Raw genomic sequence first — 22,736 nt, 5'->3', positions numbered from 1 at the left:
TTTCAGCGTGTGGCTCAGTGCCCGAGCAGCGGGAGACTCTGTGAGCACAAAGGAAACTTGGTAGGTGCGTGGTGGTCCATGCACAGGACCCAGACTGAGATCCTTGGTGCCACTTTGCAGAGGGAAGGAGGACAGAGACTGACTGGGCACAAACACTTCTCTGCTGTCTGCATCTGCTGTTCTGGTGCAATTCTGAACTAAAACATCACTTCCCAGGGCAACATGCTGTCCCAGGAACCCAAACCTTGGCCCAGGATGGCTTTGCTCAGGAACAGTGAGCACTGCTGCCATGTCTGAACCAGCTTTATGCTGAGAGCATTTTACTTCACCCCTTGTCCTCTGGGTATAAACAATCAAAAATGATGCTTGGACAGGGGAGCAGCCCTGGAAGTGAGGCTTTTCTCTTTTGTTGGCATTAGAGAGAATGACCAGGCAGAGAAATAAAAGGAGAGATAAATCTACTTGCGCACATGCGCACAAATATTGTGATGAAAATGAAGACAGTTCTGTTGTGTGAATGTTTCGAGGAGCACAGAGCACTGGGAACATGTTCCAAATGTCAAATGGATTATACTCCAGTGCCCTTATTGTTTCATATAATTCTCATCTAATGTCACCCCTGGCAACAATAATACAAGTCTCAATATTCGCTTTGATGGAGCCTCACTGAATATTTTTAAGCAATGAGGAAATTGCCAGGGGGAGTGAGAGAAGGAGGGGCAGACGGGGCGGGGGCTGCTGCTGCACCCAGCACGAGGGTGACAAAACAGATCCCCGAATTAAATCCATCAGAAAGATTGAGTTTGCAATTTCAGGGTCTCTGACGCCTGTGCTGCTGCAGCTTGGATAGGCTCGCGTTTGAGTTTTAATCATGAGGTTTGTCTCCATTGGAATACAATTAGGGAGCCCTGAGCTTGAAGCAAACAGATTGGAGGAGCAGAGTGAGAGCAAACGCAGGAACATGAAGAGGGACAAATCATCTTAATTCTGCCAGCCTGAACGGAGCTGTCACATCACAAGGTCAGGCCAGAGCGAGCTGATTTTGCGGGAAGGAAGGATAAAATGGCTAGAAAGGTGGTAAGCGCAAAGAGGCAGCTTGGCTCATCCTCCGTTATCTGATTGCTCTTTCGACCCCGCAGGTTTTCATAAAGTTGATTAACAGATGCAGGAGCCAAGCCCTGAGGCCCTAACACAGCGGTTAGCCGCCCTCCTTCCAGGCATGCTCGGGCTGCTGCTGTGAGGACGTTGCAGCATTGCTCTGCGGCACCAGCACCAGCACCGAGGGGCAGTGGGTGCTCGGGGAAGGGACAGCAGAGCCCCACCTCTGCTGGGCCACCTCTGCTCGTCTGCATTAGGGCAGCAGCAGCTCTGCTGCCAGCCCAGAATGATCCACAGGAAAGTTTCTCACCTTATCCCAGTGCCAGCCCCCCATGCTCACACCACTAAGCTGAAAGGGGAAGAGCCCATCCATGCTCTCTAGAAGCTGCGTTTCTGGACGTGGCTGCTCCTTGCACAGGAACAGCAGCACTGGTGCGGGAGAGGGGACTATTGCTGGAGAGCGACTTTTGGCGCAGTCAGGTAATGACAGGACAAGGGAGGATGGTTTTAAACTAAAAGAGAGGAGATTTAGATTAAAGGTTAGAAGGAAATTCTTCACTCAGAGGGTGGTGAGGCACTAGCACAGGCTGCCCAGGGAACTTGTGGATGCCCCATCCCTACAGGTGATCAAGACCAGGTTGGATGAGGCCCTGGGCAACCTGATCTAGTGGGTGGCATCCCTGCCCATGGTGGGGGGGCGGAACCAGATGGTCTTTAAGGTCCCTTCCAACCCGAGCCATTCTATGATTCTATGAATATTCTGCTTAAATGCTTTGAGAGACTGCTGACAAACCCAGCAAAACTGGGTTTTATCTTCTAGGAGTTACAAATCAAGCATTCTTTCTCCTGCAGCACCTCATCTCAGAGGCACATGGGACCACAGATGGGACCAGGACAGTTGCAACCTTTTCTATCTGAAATCTCACTGGCCAGGGAGCCATCCTATGCTGGGTTGGCAAGTCCTCCCCAGGGGCTGGACCTGCAAGAGTAAACGGGAATTAGGAGCATTCAAACTTTATTCAGTGCAGGCTCTAATCTTCAGAGCATGAACACAATCTCATTAAAGTCAGTCACAAAGTTTATGTCCATTTGACCTGAAAGGAGGCTCAGACAAAATGTTTGTACAGGAAGAATGGAAAACACTTTCAAAGCAATTAAATCAGAGAAAGATGGTTAGCCTTTCACTGAATTCTCCAAGAAATCTCCCAGAGTAGATGCCACAGTCTGTTTCAAATTGGTGCTGTCATGCCAGATGCACAGACCTGGGACTGGACAATTCTGGGCCCATAATATTTGTAATCTCTGTGTGTGAGATGATCTCTCCCGTGTCCTGCTGTCTAAACTGATTGCATAGTGTTTGCCTTATTCCAAGAGCCGTCATATGTGACATGGGCATGATGTTTCGCTTCTTATTTCGCCCTTAAATTATAGGAGTTTCACTGAGCTCTGTGATTTTTGCGGTCAGTATTACAGGCATCACTCACAGCTTGCCTTTTTCCCTCCCATCTCTAATGGCACAAGGTTTCTTTCCTTCAGTGCCCTCCATCCTACACAGACCTAGTGTGAATTAAAAAGGCTGCTTGGGGATGAACTGGAAGGACAGACTAACATAAAATGGTTAGAGGTCCGGCGTCAAATGGGTGTGCAGAAGAACAAAATACTGTCAGCTTGTGCAGTTATAATCTGAATATCATCTTATGGTTATCTCCTTCGGTTTCGCTAGAGCAGCCACAAGACAGGATTCAGGAGATGGGGTCAGCACCCGGCCGGCTTCTGCCCATGTGTGAATTCCAGCTCGTCAGATCCTGCTCATCTCGGGGCTCGCCCCATCACCTTCGTGCCCCCTCTTTGGTTCCAGTGCTTGGAACAAGCTTGTCCCTGATCATTTCCAGTCCGAAGCACATGTGTTGTGTAGGATCTCTCTGCGGTGAGAGGAGGTGTAGATGGGACCTGCACAACTATTTCAGGCTGGATGCCACATTGCTAACAGGTAGTGAGATAAATCCCACATTACATTCTCTCTCCAGCCAGTGAAAACAGAAGGATGCCCTACGGAAGCCAACTCCAGTCTTCAAATAGCCTAACGCTTCCTGAAGTTGCCCATCTCTTGCTGTTGACTGAGAGGCTGCCTGTACTGGCTTGCATCTGAATTTAGTTGCATCTCTGAAAGCAGGTGTATGCAGGCTCTGTGGGTCATACCCTGCAAAAGGACCTTTCGTTCAAGCTGGGTCCCCAAACAGTATCACAACAGCAGTTTTCATCATCATAAACACGTACACGATCAGAGTAATGGAGAATTACGATATATGAAACCTAGTGTCTTCTTTAGAGGGTTCTTCCCTTATTCTCCCTGCTGAAATTCAGCTGCTGGGTTTGGCCCCAAGTCTTCAGCCCGTGATAGCTGAGCAGACAGATAACTGTTGGAATCCGTCTTGGAAAATTTTCCCATTTCTGATGAACGACACGAGATGATTTAGCTTGGAGTAATCCACTGCCAGTACCCAAGGTGATGTCCTTCCTGTGCCCTTGCTTCTGTCATCCTGCTGAAATGCAATAATGGCCAGCCACCTGCAACTTGTTTTGATGCCGCTGATATTTCTTATTCTCTTTGCTGCTGCCTGAGGGTATGCACCAATCTGTTAATACATATATAAATATTATCCTTGTTAATCCCTCAGAGAAAAATAACATCAACAAAACTTATTACCATTTCCTGTGTGGCTGACTGAATAATGTGAACCAGATGATGTTTATATTTAAAAAATGAAAATACCAATAAAAGTAATTTTAAAAAGTCACCTCTTGGTATTTTCCTATAGAAAATGGGGAAATAACAGAGACGCTACATCTGCATGTTAAAATTCAGCAGAAACAAATGGTCTTTATTACAGCAGTCACAGTGGTTACAGCCATGATGGCCCCATTTCAGAGTCACACTCCTAATTTTAAGTGCATTCCTAAATTTTAAGTATTTCTGTAGGATGTGCTTAATACATCAAGAGCTTGTGAACACTTTTGGCAGGAGGTCAGAGCTACCGGGTCTCAGTTGTGTCCTTCACAGCACCGAGCTGGAGAGAGAAGTCTGTTGCTGGAAAAAGCTGGTGTAACTCGTTTGTGTTCAGTAAGGCCACGCTTATTTATATAGATTTAAGTAGTTCTGGAACTCACTCATCCATACCAACAGCACAAAATTGAAATAAGGGAAAAAACAAACAAACAGTAAAATCGCACTTAAGCCTCTCCAAATAGGACAGAAGCATCACCGAAGCTGTAGGAATGGCCCTCTGCACGTTACTTCGGGCAGCGAGGGAACCCACAGCAAATACCATCAGCAGATGATTCTGGTCCCCTGCAAAGAGACAAATTTATCTGATGCTCTTTAGAGAGTATGTATCTGACCAGATGTTAAGCTCAGAAAACTCTTTCCAATTTCCTGCTTTTATCCATCCATTGCTTCCCAAAGTTTTCATCTTTAAGCTATAATTATTGCTGATTGATCCCTTTCATTCGATGATTTCTTGTTTTGTTGTTTGTTTTGAGTCTTTGAATTCTGTAAGCAAAATCCTTTCTGCCATTCCTGGTCACAATCATAAAAGAAAGACCCATCAAGAGCTAAAAACGGAATGGCCAAATTATAAATCAAGGGTGCCCATCATCTTCCAGAAATGAGAATAATCAGGCTACTTTTCTAACGTGATGAAAATAGAGCTCTCCATTGCAAGTGCCTTGTGTTGCATCTATGAGACCCCAGCCTGATCTGTAATTGTGAACTAGCTTCCGTCCACTTACAATTCTGCTGCAATTCTCCCAGTCGCCGAGGTTTCGTTCTGAGCTCCAGTCTAGCCATTTGTGTGATCAGACGGGACTCTCAGCTTGCGTTAAAAAACAATCAGTCGTCTAGTCCTTATGGCTGTGAAAGGAATAATGTTTAAAACACTGCTTCTTAAAGAGAGAGAGTTAGACAGCACGATGCTGGCATGAATTTCTCTTCTGTGGAATATCTGTTCACATCTCTCCACCTAGCTAGTTGATTGTCTTTGTGTCTTTCTAAAAATTAGACGTGATAAAAAGTAATGAAAAGGGGGTGATGGTCATTCAGCAGAAGGCCTTGCAGCGCATACACTTCATTCAGGCCTTTAGTTTAGGACCAGGAGGGGCTTAAGTTTAGTGTTGGGGGTGATTTTGTCCTCGTAAAAGCCCGCTGGCAACTGGAGGGCTCAGCCAGGTGAATTTAGGGCAGAGGAGCGTTGGTAGCACCCTGCTGGGGCTGAACGCCTCCAGATCAGGCTCCATCCCCTGCATGAGGCTGGGCTGTGCGCTGTGCTCCCCAACCCCAATCCAGCTCATCAAGAAAGACAGCAGTGGGGAAAGGGCTGCAGAGGGTGATGGGCACCCATGCTCTTCCTCCCTGTGCAGCTCCACAGCCCAGAGCGATAGCGGCAGGGGTCGAAAAGTTTCCTTCCACCCCTGGAATGACACAAACTTCTCTGGCAGGGGCACAGCTCCGGCGTGCTGTGAATGAAACAATTAAAAATGATAAAAGGGCTATCTTGGTTCTGAACACTTCGGTTGAGTGAAGAGATAAGCCCCCCTTTCATCCAAAGTCGTTAACGGCTCAGCAATTTCAATGCTGTTTCCCCTCGAAATGTATGAATTTTTAATCCCTTAATTGCATGTTATCCTAAACACCATGTGTGCTTTCTTCTTATTTATCCGCTTGCTTTTGTTGTAACAGGTAAATGCGTTTCTGAACTCGCTTTTATTGGGAACAAGCCCATTGTTATCTCGCTCTGCAGCAAGCCAGGGCGAGCTGCCGGCCCTGGCCGCTGCGTGGCAGAGGAGCGGAGTCTCCGGTGGCTTCTCCATTCAGGATCCGCTGCGGAGGAGAGGGGCTGAGATCCTGGGGTGGGCATGGAGGCCTGGGAGAAAAGCAGGGTTTTTCTTCCCAGCCTCTGAAATGGCTTTCGCGATAACAGAAAAATTAATTACTGGGGAGATTACCGAAAGAAATATTCTGCCGATATGATAACTGTGTTCATTTGAGACATCTGTTGGGTTTTATTTCCGAAGAAACTCCTGTGTTTTGCTCTTGGAGCTCTGAATGGCTGGTAATACAGCTATTGTTGCAATAAATATGCATTCATTTCCGACCTCAGGAACATTTATGGAGCTTTGTCTACCCTGACTTGAATTTTTAGGAGACTGAACACAATGGCTCATGCCAAGATTGAGATCAAATTTTTTCAAAGACCGGGGAGATTGGAGCCAGGGATCAACTCTAGATCACAGGCTTCATAATTATAATAGGGCTCACTTAACGGAAATAATCAACAGAACAAACCATTCCTAAAACATCTGACATTTGCTGGGAGGAAAAACGAGGTAATTTTTCTTGCCATGAAGGATCTATCAGTGGTCCATGGTGACACACATCATATTTATTTTTGAACTGTCTTCAGTAACTTTCCTGTTGTGGATGTACTTGTTTCTTGCCTGTGGACTAAGAGTAAATAGCCTGTGAAATTCCAGCCGAGTCGCAAATTTTGCCTGAGACTCCATTGCTCTGCCTTTTGCATTTTTACCTGCACTTGTACAAATTCAGTGTATAAAGCTGTTAAATGAGGACCCTGATGCTCTGCACTCACCTTGCACTTTGCCGCAAATTGATGACATAAATTTCAGGCCAATGAATAATGTGGGCAATGGAGTTGAAGGCCAGAAGATATAACAGGAATTACTTAGGTGATTTCCTCCATAGCTCAGGTCACACATGGTGTGATTCCTAAGCTGGAGGACATTAGTCTTCCCATTATGCAAGGCATACTGGTTCAAAAGTTCAACTGTTTGGCAAAATTCACATGCCGCTCTTGTGCTCTGTGCGAGGAGGGAGGATATATTTGGATCTTGCAGTAAGATGTCTGCGTACTGAAAGTGTGCATCATAAATCTGAGAATTTGCCCCCGTACTTGAGCCTATTCCTTCCTCTGAGCCAGACATCTGAGTTTTTTTGGAAGAATCTGAAATGTCCGTAGAAGATAGAGGTGTGGGGTGGTGGGGGGGTTGTTGGTTTTCTGGTAGAAGGGAGTGCATACTGCTGCTGTCCCTCTTCTCAATTTTTTGTTAGAGTTGTGATGGATTTGTGAGTGCAGGTGTCATGGTAACATTGGGGATGTCACCTTTTTCTTTTCTTTGACCTGACTGGAACTGAAAAGTACCAAAATGCTCAGAAATCTGCATTGTGGTCAAATTCTGCAGATTCGGCTAATCTATTGAGAATTGAGATAAGGGTTTGAGTGGAGTCCAGCACTGATCTGAAAGCAAACATGACTGTGAGGACAGTTACGCTTCTGGCTAAGCACTTTAATTGTTGAAATCAGCATGAAGCCACCTGTTACTGTCTTCTGGGTCAGGATTTTCCCCTAAATAAGGTCTAATTCTACTAACATTTAGAGGCTTTCAGTACTTTTTTTGGCCAAGAACAAGGATTAGTAGCTGAAGCTAAAGGCTGTGCTTGTTTTTCCCAGCCTTCATTATGTTAATATAGAGAGCATGCATAAAAAAAAAAATCAGTGGCTAAAACTTCTGCATGTCTGTGCCCAGCCTTTGGAGGACAATATAATTTTGACCTGAATTCTTCAGGTCAAAGGTGCTTTAGGGGGTCAGCAATGCTTTTAGAAGTCCTCCAGGACAGGAGGGGCCTGGATCTCCGAGATCCAGGAAGATGACAGAAAAAGAAATATCTTCTGTGATTCCAAAATCGAATGTCTCAAACACAACAGCAAAAGGCAAGCAGAAGCATGCGAATGGTTATAGCCAGTTCTGGACCTACTGGATGCATCCTGCAGCCCTGCCTTCATTTCAGCCTGCCACACACAGACCCAGTGATCCAGAGCCAAGCCACACCAGGTCCTGAGATCTCCTTGCTAACAGAAATGATTTGTAAACCTCTTACTGATTCAAAATGTTAAATGTAATAAAGGAAATGTTTTCTTAAGCAAGCTGTTCGCAAGTCAAGACCAGATGTATGCTTCATACCGGTTAATATCCAGCATGACATGGCTAAGCAGGTGTACGGATATTAATGTCTTCGTATTAGGATGCACAGTAAATATGATTCTAGCAATATCACAGGGACCAATTGGCTATTAAGCTAGAGGCTAATTTGTTTCTTTTTTTTATGTTGCAATAAATCTTATTTTTCTACAAAGCCTCAGCAAATATTAAATCAAATCCCTTTCTTCTCTTCCCCCCTCCTTAGTTATTGATTGGGGATATTATATATCAACTAACCGCAAGGAGAGCATGCCATAACTCTGATTGATCGCCTGTATATTTCTGGCACTAATTCTGTGACAAGCGCATGCTTTGCTGCCCACCCTTGTCTGTGCTTTATGTCAGTGGCCTTCTCCCCTGGCCGATTCGTAGATTAAAAGATGAGAAGAGCATGATGTATGAGGTCTTTCTAGGTGACCTTCTGCCGGGAGAGTTGGGTACCCTACTGCATAGGGCAGACAAATAGTTCCCCCTCTCCCAAAATAATGTTCCTGTGTGCAAAAATATGGCTCTTGAAAACAGAAGGAAGAAAAAGAGGTAGAGGGGAGAGCGAGACAGAGGGAGGGAAAGAAAACAAGGAAAGCTGCTAAGCTTAGACTAGGAATGGTGGAGGTCTTCAAACAGGGTATGATGCATCCACCACTAGGGTCGTAGAAGTCTCTGTGTAAATACCAGTTGCAGCAAAACACTGCATCTTTTACCAAAATGCCCTGGTTTGGGATTGGTATCACCTGCTAATTTACACAACCCTTTCCCTGCTGCCCATCCCTGCAGCACACAGAAGGATCTCATTGCTCTTTGGCTCAAAATCTTTCCTTCCCTATTTCTTTTACAGGGAGGACCCCAACTCTCCCCGGAAGTGTGTTTCAGATCTTTGTTGAGAACAGGGAGACTGATAGAGAAAACCATTTCTTGCCCGTGGTTATTTGTGCCATATTAAATAACAGAAGGAAATGCTGTTATGAATATAACATAATTCAGAATCATCCCTTAGCAGATTTCACTTTGGTGGGATAAATTTATCCCTGTCATATTTCAAGAGCTGTCCACTGCCGATTCCTAATGAATCAAACCGGCTCTGGATAACAATAATTTCTACAAATCTGCTTATCTGGGCTAAATGTTTATCCCTTTAGCTGTAAACCTCTTGATCCAAAATCATTGTTATAAAACATATGCAGGGAGTGTCCGCAACAAGCATGTAATTGAAAGGCACTTACTAGCTCAGTTGTTACAATGCTCAGTAGAAAACCAGGAACAGGAATTAAAGTGCCTGTTACCTAAAGATTCTCTTCTCCAAGATAACACATGGAAGGCTTTAAAATCACTCCTTTAAAAAAAAAAAAAAACACAACGTAGGGTACTGGAGGAGAGCCATTTGGTGAGTGTGGGACACAAGCAATTTGTGCGGTGTGATAATACACCTTCTGGTGGGATGAGCATATACTTTAAATTCAGAACCAAGAATAAGTCATCAGAGACAGGAAGAACATGGGAGGAAACAGTCTAAAAGAGAAGTTGGAGGAACATTACTCTGAAACAAAAATTCTTGGGCTAGATGGCTGATCGAAGAGCAAGGAGGAAAAATGCTGACTGTGGTCTGTAATTAATCTGTTGGGGATGGCTAAAAAGCCTCTTGCTTAAATTGTAATGTATAGAGTAAAAGGATTGATCAGACTGATATATCTCAGATTATAGTTTTTGGCCCAGAAAATCATAAAAAAACTATTTCCAAGCAAATGCAGTGAAGGAAAATAAGAGGGGATGTGCCAAGTGCAACCTCTTAGCTGGCGATACGTGAAAACCATTGTGGCAGTCCTAGAAGAGACAGCCAGGGATTATTTTTCCAGAATGTCTCCTTTGTCTTTCAATTTAAAGCTCATGCACTACGTGAGCTCTCAGGGCCCCTTTCAGGACCTCGGTGTGGTACTTCTTGTAGCAATCCAAGAGAAAAATATTACAGTTTTCATTGAGGCCCACCGGAGAGGGATGGCATGGGAGGAACCAGTTTAGTGCATCGCTACGGAGAGCTTTAAAGGGCTCTCCGTGTGGGATGGGGATTCCAGCATCACCCATCAGGCTGGGGATGTAACAGCTTAAAGAAGAGCATTTCACTGAGACTGGGGGCTCTTGGAGTGCTAAGAAATGCCACAGCCAGTGCTGCTGTCCTTGCGTGGCTGTAGGATGAGCCACTTGGCCAGCCCAAGGACGTTGGTCACCAAGAATACAACGGGACGTGAGGTGGCAGATGGCCCGTTTCTCCCATTATTTCAGGTAGACTGGACCTATGTTATTTACAGCTCCAGCAACCAACAGTCGGGCCTTGGCTCTCATTCATGTGTGTCACTTGGTAATTTGTCTACAGTGGATATTGCTTCAGTAGCATTCATATAAACAAATTAAGGGAGGAGAAAGCAACAAATGCAGCTTAAGACTAATTCCCCTCCACCCACTGAATCACTGAGGGCCTTTAAGAGTGTTCACAGCCAAATTACACTCCGGCGCACAGGATTTAATTTGCATCTGCCAACTTCAGAAGGGGGATTTAGTCGGATAGGGCATTTGCATTCCATAAAAGGAGCTGATCTCTAATTAAACTAATATCATGTTGGAGTTTCCGCAGTGATAACTGGGAAGACAAAACTCTCAGGACCAGGCAGGAGGAAGGAGCAGGATCAGTGCAAGGGAGAACGTCTCTCTTCAAAAAGCCAAATGCATATGAGCGTATTTCATGGTATTGGGAGGGGTTGCCTGCTCTGTAGAGAGTAACATGTACCTTGTACTTGCAGACATGTGCAAGGTCTCGGCACCATTTCTGTGGCTTTTGCACTCAGAAATGCACACTGCTTGCTCTGCTGGGAGTTAGGCAAGGTGGTATGGGCACACTTAGTGCCGCAGCAGTGACCTGCAGCGTGGGGTGCTTGCAGGATCAGGACTGTCCTGGAAAAATTAAAAAAAAAAAAATTCTCTGTAGTTCTATACACTCCAGCCTTTCTTTGTATGTGAAGTGAAGATGACTTTGATTTTCATTCTTCAGCCTTGATTAGGGCACAGCTTGGTATACATCCACAACTTTAGTCACGCCAGTTTAGCAAGAGTGATGTGAGGGTTTACAGTCAATGAAGTAAGTCGGAAAGCGCCCATGTGTCTCTGCATACCAGCATTCCCAGGCCCACCACAGGACGATGCTGAGTAGTCCTGACAGCCAGATTCCATTGAGCAAGTACAGAAAAACATATATCAACAAGCTAAGCAAAGATCCATTTAAAATTTTTCTTTGGTTAAGCTGAATCAATATATATTTTTTTCTAATTCCTGCTGAATGCCATGTGGAAATTCTTTCAGGGCAGCTCAGGCCACAGGAGATAGGAGTATTTCTTACCTGCCATCAAACATTCAGGAAAATCAGTAAACTGTGGCAATTATTTTCACGGATCAATAGATTTTAAGGCCAGATAGGAGCACAATAGCAATGACCAGCTCTGATATCCTGCTGTAGAAATAGCAGAGTGATTCCTTTCCTGAGCTCCATGTGCTTAAACCAGAACGTCTTCTAGTAAGACATCCCAGCTTGATTTAAAGACACCAGATGATGGGGAATGAACACCAGCCGTCAGTGAGCCCTCTAACGATAACTTACCCTCCTTGTTAACCTGGTGCTCTTTATTTCCTCTTTAAATTTTTCTAATCTTCATCTTCAAACTACTGAAAGCAATCTGCTGGGTTGGTGAGCTCCTAGGACCAGATGTGCACCTGCCAGAGGTCATCCCTGTTCCTCAGCTCATTTTGGGCTCTGATCAAGTCCCAGTTTACCCTTCGCAGCAGCATGCAAGTCCCTTCTCAGGACGTGTTCCACTTAAGTTGATGTCTTGTCTCTGACAGCACATCTGGGGAAGACATAACTCTCTTTTAAGGCAGAATCAGAACAGTTAGGTTCTGAAATGGCCGTGCCTCAGAGGGAAACATGGGCCACACGCTCCGGTTCCTCCCAGAGAAGCAGTGGTCGCATGGCCAGCGCTTGCCATTCCCCTTATCGACCAGGCGTGTGTATCTCCCTCCGCAGCGAGCTGGGTCACAGCCCCGTAGGGTCTGCTCACAATCACGGAACCCATCCAGTCCTGGAATACTGTGAAGGGGTCCTCCCGAGCCTGCCCTTCCCTAGGGTGAGAAGAGCTAACGCCTTCAGTTTCTCTTGGTAGGGCAGGTTCTCCAGCCCTTTGGTGGAATTCACGGCCCTCCTTTGGACACTCTGTCCACCTGTTTTTAGATCGCAGGGACCAGAACTGAGGACAGCCTCTCACATACCCAGTGTGCCGTGTCTGCCACACCAAACGGAGGTGCTAGGGCACGAACTGAAGTCCTTGGTCAGACAGCGAGCGTCCGTCTGTCCAGGCAGCCAGGACAGCAGGAGGTACACCGGGATGTTTCTGCTCCAGCCCGGCTCCCGCTCGTGGCTGGTCTTCCCCCAAACCACAGCCGACAGCGAGATCAGCAGAGCAGCCCCGTCAGGCACTGAGGGAAATCCCAGCCTCATTAAAAGCAAGGAGTTTTGTTTTTATCTCTGATGAGACCAACATTTCATTTGGAAACTTTAGAGATGAGAATATTCATAGCCTTGTTATGCATGCTGCACACAAAAAGTCCGGTTTCTAATGAAAAGCCCAGCTCCAGATCACTTTTACATAGCTAATTTTAATATCATTTTTTATTTATTTCACAGTGAAGTGCATCTGGCTTACAGTACTTACCCAAGTAAATATCCCATTTCACCTCTCTCCCAGGAAACAGATGTACATAGATCAAACCAAGAAAGACGACTGTTTATTTTTTTCCCCTGTGACTCAGTCCTTTGCATATGCCACAGTGTGTGGCATTTTCCAATCCTCAAAGAAGGCAAAAACACACATGACATTAAAGCTTGCTTTCCCAGAAGTTAGTGTTTTTAAGATGAAAGCGCCCAAGCAAAATATCCTTTCGACAGAAATAAAACAGGTAACTTTTCAAGCTAGTAAGAAATTTGTGGTCAAGGTCTGATCTCCGTTACAGTGATACACATCTGGGCTAATTTCCCATACAAGATAAAAGCCCCTGCCGTATCTGGTGGGTGAAACGAATTCTCTTGCGAGATAAGCCAGTTTTTAATAAACTCCCTTAGCAATCAAAGCCCCCAGACCCGTTGGGATTTGCATTTCCCAAGCTTCTGAAAACAGCAGTAGGGTGGAGTGTTTGTGGGGCTTGGGGCTCGCTGCTGGGGTGAGGAGTTGGTGGGTCCCAGCTCGCGGACTGCGTGTCCCCGTGGGGTGTGAAAGGCTCTGTACCCGTGGAAATCTTTGAGAGATGGGGTCCCCTTCAAATCAGCTGTAGCAGGACAAGCAGAGCCTGCTCAGTTTCTTGAAGAAGATAGGCAGACCTGGTTTCCCCAGGAGCTAAAGGCAAGGCTTGCAGTCTCTCCTATGTGTTAGCATCACCCAGCAGAGGCACAAGGAGCTCAAACGCCTTCCCCTGCTTCTTCCCCCCCGAAACAGCATATGGAAGACAGCAGAAGGGGAGGGAAGACCGTGTTGTTACGGTGCCACAGGGCAGCCAGCCTCGGAAATGGCGGGGTTTAAATAAATAAATAAATAAAGGGGAATTGTAATCGTGGCTCAGCGAGCCTTCAAAACTATTCGAATGTACAAACTTCCTCGCGAGGAGGGGGAAAAAAAAGAAAAAGGCAACTCGTCAACATGCTCTGCATGCTGAGGCTCCTGTTGTTCCAGCAGGCTGCAGGCTGCTGTAGGAGATTATAAAGCCAGCTTGATTTCACAGCAGGATGCAGGGGGACGTGGAGGGGAAAAAACCATACCTGTGCAACTCCAATTAACATAAATTAGCAGGGCCTGCTCTGCGGAAACAAACAAACAAACAGCGTTGGTGGGAACAAAGGGCAGCGCGGGGCCAGATTGCTTCTTGTTTGCCATTGAAGCTGGGAAAGCGCAAATGCCAGCGGTGTCCTGCGGGAGGAGAGGGAAAGTGAATCCAGCCAGCAAAATGCCTCCAAAGCTCTCCGGGTTTGTAGGGCATGTGGGTGGCTTGGGGGTGCATTCGAGATCCCTGGTTCAGCCCCAGAGCATGAGGAACATCACCAGATTCATCCCACCTGGGTTCAGCTGTCCGAAATCGGATGCCTAAAGCAGAGCTGGTCACTCCTGGCTTCTTCAGCGGTCACGAGGAACAGCACGGTGTCCCCAGGAGGTGACATCTCACCAGTCCCCTGCCAGGTGCCAGGAGAAACTCAGCCTCGGGGTCTGCTTTTGAGGTCTCTTTGAGCACCTGTGGCTCCAGCTGTCAGCAAGAGGAGGGGCCAGGCACAGCAGACATTCTGGATCTAACACCAGGCATCTGTTTGCATCTCCAGGTGCCTCAGCACCTTCACAGACCTTGCCGTTCCTCACTGGAAAGGTGAGATGATAGCACTGCCCGTCTTCAGAGCCGGGCTGGGCACGTGAATGCACGATAGGTTGCAAAGTGTTGGCAGCGCTCCTGGGGCTGGAGAGCTGGAGTGTGGGTGCTGCTGAGTGCTGGCACCCAGACAGAGCTGAGCAGGACCCGAGGCTGGGGCTGAAGCAGGCAGGTGCAAACGCCTTGCCCAGATATTTGAAGGGAAAGGAGCAGTGACAGGAGGTGGCAGCCTGGACAGGCTCATTTTGTGCCCTGTGCCTTTCCCAGGGCCAGGGCTTGAGTTAGGAGCTAGGCTGCAAAGCCTGGAGGGTTTGTGAAAATAGATTGTCTGGCAGTCTGGAGATGAGTGAAATTGGTTCATATGCAGTTCCTAAAAAGTCCTAAAATATGCAGTCAGATGGCCTCACACCAGCCTTCACAGCAAAGAAACAAAACCCCACATATCTCATTTTCTGCAGTATCAGATTCCAGTGCCATTCTGACCCCCAGCTTTACCCCACTAAAATCTGTGCTTTTCAGTAGCTTTATAGACAGAGTCCACGAAATCAGGCCCAACTGTTCCAGTGCCTTGGTTCGTATCCTCCAATGGAGACCTCAACAGTACTTTATTGATTTACAACCAGCAGGATCAGGTCTTCTTTTCATGCGTAAAATATAAAAATTACTGCTTTCGCTACCACTTGTGTTATCTCCAGTTAGCTGCACTGACATGATTTGTTCTCCCATAGTCTCTGTTGCATAACTAATCGTAGCCAATAAATATAAACACAAAAAATAATTAGCTTAAATCAGCTAGCAGCGCGCGCCAAGCACATCCATTCAATAATGGAGAGGACACACAGATTTCCTGAGATTAAAACATTTCATTTTTATTTCAGTTTGGGTTTTTTTTGCTAAGTCTGAGGAGCTTTGGGTGCAGGTAGGGGATGGAGGTGCATCTGGAAGGGCTGTAGCTACAGTGACGTGCACCCAAATAAACCCTGTTGGCTCTGTGGGTATTTCAGTGTTTAATTCCGTGTCAGCTCTGTTTATCGCTTCATTCCAGGAGATCCTAACATTTTGACATTCCCTGAGCATATGTCTGAGAATTAATGAAATATCGAAACAGGTCCCCAGTAAGGGCTTCCACTTGCGAGGGGGGAAGATGAGCAGAGCCCCTGATGCTGCTGCTTATTCTTAATAGCACTGAAGCTGCCACCCCAAGGACTAGATTGCTGGCGCTAACCTAATAGTGGTAATTAATGGGGACATAATATCATTTCCGTGAGTTGCTTGAAAACAAAAACGGAGGCGGGCTGGCTCAGGAGGAGAGGGGAAGGCAGGGACGGTGCCAGGAGGAGTGCGAGAGGCGCGGGCAGGGGCTGGGTGCTGGGTGGCAGTGGAGGTGCCCGAGTCCTCAGACCAGCTCTCAGTGCCCATCCGTGTATCTGCTCCTTCGCCTTTATCAGACGTGTTAGCAGGCTCAGTGCCCAAGTTCTGGGCTGTCACCGCCAGTGTGAATCTGGAGGCACGGGTTTTTTTTTTTTTTTTACCTTTACTGTTTATCTTCTGGGCAACACCTGCCATCACCCACTGGTGGAAAAGCGTAGTTATTACCTGAAGGTTTCCTGGCTGCCCTGCTGCCCTACTGGAGCACGAGGCTATCCAGCCACAAAACCTGCGTGGAGCGCTGCCAGCACTTGGAGTTTTTATTTGGAAATGAATTGGGCCGTTCCAGCCTTTGCACGGAAAAGCCAGAAAATGTGACCGAGGGTACGGCAGGCTGGTGTCTGATGCAGGAGACAGGGAGCCCGCTGCTTATTACCTCTGCAGCCCTCCTGGTATTTCAGCTGCTCTGATGACTTGGAAGGTAGACACAAACTTTCTGAAGGTGTGGGATCGGTAATGCTGCCTGTGAGATATTGTCTCCATGAGAGCTATCCTTTTATGTTTAATTTTTAAATTTGCTGGGTTTGTGGTTATTGCGCCTTACATCACCGTCTTTATTTCATTTGCTTTATTTCCCTGGGGCTGAGCTTTGCTAGCAAAGTGTCCACCTGTGTGAAAAACACAGCAGGAGCCAGGTGTAGGGGTAAGTGTGCTGAGCATCTTTCTGCAAGCTAGGTGAGGATGATTGGACCACGAGATAATCCCCCCATGTTTCTAAGTTTGTAGTTAATTCATACCAGTGTCCATAAATCTGGCTGCTTCTCTGAAGTGTCCGGACTCTCTGACTGTAACAAGAGGGCCTAGAAAAATCAGAGGAAGGCGCCTTTATCCTGAGAACTTCATTTACTCATGATCCAAACCGAGAGGTGAAAAGAAGTGTAATGAAGCTTGGCCATGAGCTCCTCATCGGGGATTGATCCAAGCCTCTTTCAGACTGACCTTGGCCGCTGACAAGTTCGGGGCCAAAGTAGCAGTGGGTTATATGGAAAGGGGAGCGAGGATGGGGATGCTGGGGGTCAACAGAGCCACCATGTGCTCTAGCCTGCAAGATATTCAGACTTAGGAGGAGTTTCAGCAACATCCAGCAACTAGTGGGAGGTTTCCAGTGGATCTCAGGCATGTGCTTTGTGCTGGTCCTGTCGCAGGAAAGGGTTTTGCAACTCGGAGCAGCAGCTGAGCTCTCCCCAGATCCGCAGCGTGTTGCTGTATTCGGGCAAATTCATTCTGGAGGCAAAGCTGTAGGTTTGCAGAAAGCTCTGGGCCCTGATTATTTATGTCATGCTTAAAAGTTGGAGTTTTCTCAAGCAGAATTGAAACATTGCACAAATATGCCAATTTACACATCATTTTCTATGGGAAGCCAAATAGTTTCATTTCAGTGGTCTCGTTTCATTTCAGTGGTGTCCTAAATCTGTTGTTTCAAGACAGTAAATCTGTGGTTTTTCTGTATTATTGTTATGCTTCATTTCATTTGATCAGTTTTATTGTATCATAATTCACATTGTCTCATACTTCGGATTTCATATCACAATGTTTAGGATCATCTAAACAACATTTTTACCTCGTCGGAATGATAAGTTTTGAAATTAGTGAGCTCGGATGATGTACCCGCATTGAAACAAGCCACTGTGCGATGTCCGATGCAGAAAATATTCAGAATTCCTGCTACACTGTTTTTTTATTATTATTATTATCATTTAGACTTTTTTTTTCTGAACCAGAATGAAGTCCTAATGGGACATGGTAACGTTTCCCGAACAATTGGAAATCCCGTTTTCAAGCCAGTGACAATCCCACCCCGCAGTTGGTCTCACAGCATCCCTGGGATGTGCAGGGCAGAAGTTCCCTTTCAGTATCGGGTTTGTGAACGACTCCTTGGGATCTCACCACATATCCCCCTTTCTCCAGCTATCAACCTGTTCACACGTGGGTGTATGATCATGCCATCTCTAAGGTGAAGCACTTTGCAGGTTTTGACAGCGCTCTTTTTCTTTTTGCTGTAGCAACTTCGTTTTCCATAATTTTACCATCTGCCACTAAGAACGTGGGTAAGCCGTCCTTCAGCACAGGGAGAGCTGGCGGGGAATTTTTGGTTGCAAGGCTAGGATCGTGAAGGATCCACTCATGGATCTTTCCAAAACCAAACCCTTTGGGCAGCGTCCGGTGCAGACAAGGAGCCTTGCCCTCGTGATCTGGATCTCTTACTCAGCGGTAGCCCTGGGGCAGCGCTTGCACACATAAGCAAAATCGTGCTGTCAGTTTCCAAGCCCTTCAGATTATGGGCAGATTTAAAAATGCGAAGTCGTCAGAGCTTTTTAGATTTTATATTAGCAACTTGCATGCAAATGCATGCAAATAGATGTAAATAGACAGACACTTCTTGCAACCTAGGTTATTAAAGGAGCTGCCGCTCATAAGAGGATTTTCATAATAAGGCTAAGGATCCCACAACATCCATTAAAACACAGTTTACTGTAAATTACACTAAATACGGGGTTGTTATCCCTGACAGAGCTTTGCAAAAGGAAGGAACAGGGAGGGAAGCTGTTCCTCCCCACATCATCTCCTGTCTCTCTCCACGTCTTGCAGTCTCTTGGCAGTGCTAGCAGGGCAACCCGGTGCAGAGGAGAAGACAGTTCCTGTGGCTGCAGCAACCCCGGGGCAGGACCCACCAAAAAAAGCCACTGCCTGCTTTTCACAGCAACGTGCCGGGAGCTCAGCCGTGCCTGGCCAGGTCTGGTGGCCTCATGGCAGGAGCCCCAGGAGAGCAGGTGACGGGGAATGCTTTGCTCTGCTGACACAGCCACCACCTTGCAGCACTGCTGCAGTCTGTGTGCTTTCTGCAGCCCATTCCCTCCTTCCTTTGGCCTCAAAGCACCCACCAGCAGCCCCAAACCATGCTCCATCACCAACACCTTCTCTCTTCTTCCCATCTCCCTGTGTCCTCTGCCTCACCACACACCACTGGGTAAACATTTGGGGGATTCAGCTTGCACTAGCAGACCGGTCACACTCAGGCACGGCCCCACAGCCCCCAAAGCCTTCCATTGCTTAGGCTGCGACCTCTCCTTGCTCTGCACTGGGACTGGGGGGACATACTGGCTCCAGGTGAAGTCCTCCCAGTATCCACGGGAGTGAACAAGTGGGGAATCAGGACCATCTTTTCTACATTTTGTGTAATAATCCATGCAGAATAGGGTTATATTGACCTTCCTAGCTGACCTTCCCCACTTCTGGGAGCATTGGATCCTTTTCTGCTCCGACCACAGCTGTGCCCGGGAATGGGCTGAGCACACTGCAGCTTGCGAGCACCGCTACGCAGAGCACAGCCTGCAAAACAGCTCCTTTAAAACAAAGCCTCACTTACTCATCCCCGCAACATGCAGAGGAAGCAGAGCAAAGTAGAGACCCTGCACAAGCCTTCCTCAGCTCGGTTTCACCCCTCCATCCCAAGCCCAGATGGGTCCAGTTCGTTCCACCTCCCAGAGCTGGGAGCTCAGCTCATGTTTCACGCAGCATTTGCTCTTTTCCTCTCGAATACCGTGTTCCTGGTCGCTCAGGTTTCTCTCTAACACGCCGTGGGCAGTTTCTGTCTCCAGCCAGCCAGCCTCCTACCACCCATCACCTTTTTTACCGTGGGCTATAGACTGTGCATGGGGGAGAAATACCCTTTGATGTGAGGAAAGGGTAGGACACTGTGGGCCAGGTGGAGCTTGCCCCAAATCCTCCCCTCCTCAGCAGTCCAGCCGTTGTTCCTGGTGCTGCTTTGAAGCTCAGTACTGGAGGCTTTTTTATCTGCCTCTGCTTTACCTTTCTTTGCTAATTCTTCAGGAAATGTTTTGCAGCTTTCTTGGGTTTAACTCCGAGCAGTCTGGCAGGAAGTGATATGAAAGACAAATAGGAAGCCAAGTCACTGGGGATAAAAATGAAGCTCGTCCCCAGTTTGCCGTAGCTGCAGGTAGCTGGGGGAGTTTGCTGCCCCAGTCTGCCTCAAAGGTCAAGGACAAGAAGGTGATGACTCCAGGGGGTTATTCAGGATACTTTATTCAGGACACTTGCATTGACATCTCCCTCTGAAATGCCTGCAGGAGAAGGGACTGAGCTGGAGTGGGACGTGCCTGCAGTGGGCTGAAGGCCTGTACAGCTGCTGTGCTGCCCAGCAGGCTGCAAGGAGAAGCTGCTGTAAAGTGTCTTGTGCTTGTGCTCATAGCTCTCGTGTCAAAGCAAGAGCTCCAAAACCCTCCATCTTCCTCCAGAGATGCAGGGACACCACCCTTGCTGCATCCCAGCTGTCCCCTATGGTGGCAAAGATCTCAGGCTCAAACAAAATGCCTTTGGAGAGAAGCTCTTTTATTAACTGGCATGCCTATTAAATTACCTTTTCTTGAAGAAGAACCCAAATCTGGGAATTCAGGTGAGGCTAAGGAGACAGGAGGTGCCAGAAGAGGAGGGATGTGTCATCTCTAAGACAGCCCTCACCAGAGCCAGCGGGACCTGGCGGTGTCCAGTGCTGCACCCCACTTCTTAATGCCCAATTTGGGTGGCAGGTGGGGGTCTCGTCTGGCCTTCGTCTGTTCTCTGCCTTCCTCACACCTTTCCAAGCCACACTGGATCCTGATGAGATGAAGACATTAGCCTTCCCTGCTGCTCTCCATGGGAGGCACAGCAGAAGCGTATGTTACGGTACCAAAGCAGCACTGCGTGCACGTTGGGGAGCTCGCACGTTTCTTCCCGGACGAGGCATCTGACAGCAGGGCAAGATGTTATGGCAGTGTGAAGCTGTCAGAAGAACTTACTGCAATATTGTGCACACACAGCCGGAGTGGCGGGAGCCACGCTGACCCGTTTAGTTTGCAGCGGTGCTGTGGCTTGGAGATAAGGGGCATCTTGCTGTTCCCAGGCTTTTCCAGCACGTTGGTCCTGAGAACCAGGCCAGCACATTGTTCAGAGGGACAGTTAATGCAGCTCTGCATAGTACTTCCCTGGCCCTGCACACTGCCGTCACCGTCTGCAGTCACATTTGACTTTGTCACCTGAAGGGGATGAAGGGGATCCCTGCTCTGCTGCTGCTGGAACTGGGAGCAGGGGAATCGACAGCAAGCCCTGAGGACCACGCATGAGGAAAGGAGAAAGCTCTGAGAAAAGGGGGGCTGAGAAAACAGTAGGTGAGGGAGCAAGAGTGGGGAAGCCAAGCAGCAGCTACCAAAATGTCAGGAGCTGCGGGCCCCAGGCACCCAGCAAAGCCACACTAATCCTGCCCCAGCGAGGCAGCAGCGTGCAAGCGCTGTGCAGTACCCGCTGTTCTGCAACAGATGTTTTCTCCTTCAAAACTATCAGATCACTTATGCAAACACGGTTTAATCCCTGCAATGCCCCACTGAGGCACTGTGAGATGATTTTAAGAGACAGTGGTCCAGTTGCCCCAGAATCAGGAATCCCACCAGTGCTGCACATCTGCTGTCGCACAGGGCTTGCTTGGCAGCTCCTGTCCACTATCAACGTCAGCAGGCTGCTGTACTGCCCCATGGCTCATGATTTATTCATGCCCACAAGCTCCGTTGGCAAGAAGGGCTTTTCTGTCCTTTAGAGCAACAGCACAATGGATTAGAGTGACAGGAAGGTTTCCGGGACCCCACACGCTCAAGGAGCAGTCAGAAGTATTTGCATGTTGGCTCTGTGCTTGCAAGGGAAGTCATCTCCTCTAGAGCAACTTGACAGGTCACATTCCAGCACGCTTGGCACTAAGGTGACCTCCCACCTTGGCTTGCTCCTGAAGCACAATAGGAAGAGCCACTTGTCTTACACCTTTCCCCTGTAGTTTAAAAATGAGCTGTTAGTGAAAGGGAGCTTTAACGGATTGTTGAAAGAGATCTGTAAATTGAAGGAGCATCTGCTTAGGAAATTGTTGGATCAGAGTCAGGCTCAGAAGCAGCCCTTCAGCACGGAGGCTGGGTTCACTGGGTGAACCAGAACCTGTGATTATAGGACAGCTGCCAAGAATTACTTACCTGAACAAAGGGTCAAGGGACAGAAGAGTTTCCCATACACACACCCCAAAGATTTATTTTTATTTTTTTTCATAGAGAAAATCAAGCATTGCGAAGTGATCAGTCACAATTTGGAATTATTTCCATTTTGATAAAATGCTCAGCCACCTTCACAGAATGCAAAGAGTACTTGCCATAGTCCATCTTGGGTGTCCTGTCATGTTCTTGAAGGCTGAGTAGAGTACATGTCATTTAACTTCAGCTATCTAAAAGTTAGGTGTTAAAGCTGCTCAATTCAGGCTGCCCCAGAGCTGAAGGAAAGAGAGAAACCAGAAGCAGCCACAGATGTTTTAATGCCTCTGCCTAGGTCAGCACAACAGCTGGGCCTCACACCCTTATGTAAAAGTCCCTTCAGCCGTCTCATAGACTGCCTATTCAACAGGAAAGATGTAGTAGTAAATTCAAAAGTGTGTCAATTCATATATTCGGTGTATATAAGCAGTAGGTGAATGTGATACAGCTGATCTTAGAAGTGGCTAGATTCTGGTTAGAAATGTTTGCCCATGAGTCTTCTGCTGGTAACAAAGTCATAAGCCTCTGTACCTTTTTAAACGCCATAGGACTCAAAGACACATGCCAGCTTAACACGATTACCCCAACTTCCATTCCTCTTCTTTAATCACTAGACCTCACTCCCAGGGGCTATTTGTAATTCAGAGTTGGAGTTTA

The sequence above is a fragment of the Cygnus atratus genome, chromosome 23 (assembly GCF_013377495.2).
Source record: "Cygnus atratus isolate AKBS03 ecotype Queensland, Australia chromosome 23, CAtr_DNAZoo_HiC_assembly, whole genome shotgun sequence".
Lineage (NCBI taxonomy): Eukaryota > Metazoa > Chordata > Aves > Anseriformes > Anatidae > Cygnus > Cygnus atratus.
The sequence above is the reverse complement of the archived record's forward strand: the minus strand, read 5'-3'. Positions refer to the sequence as shown.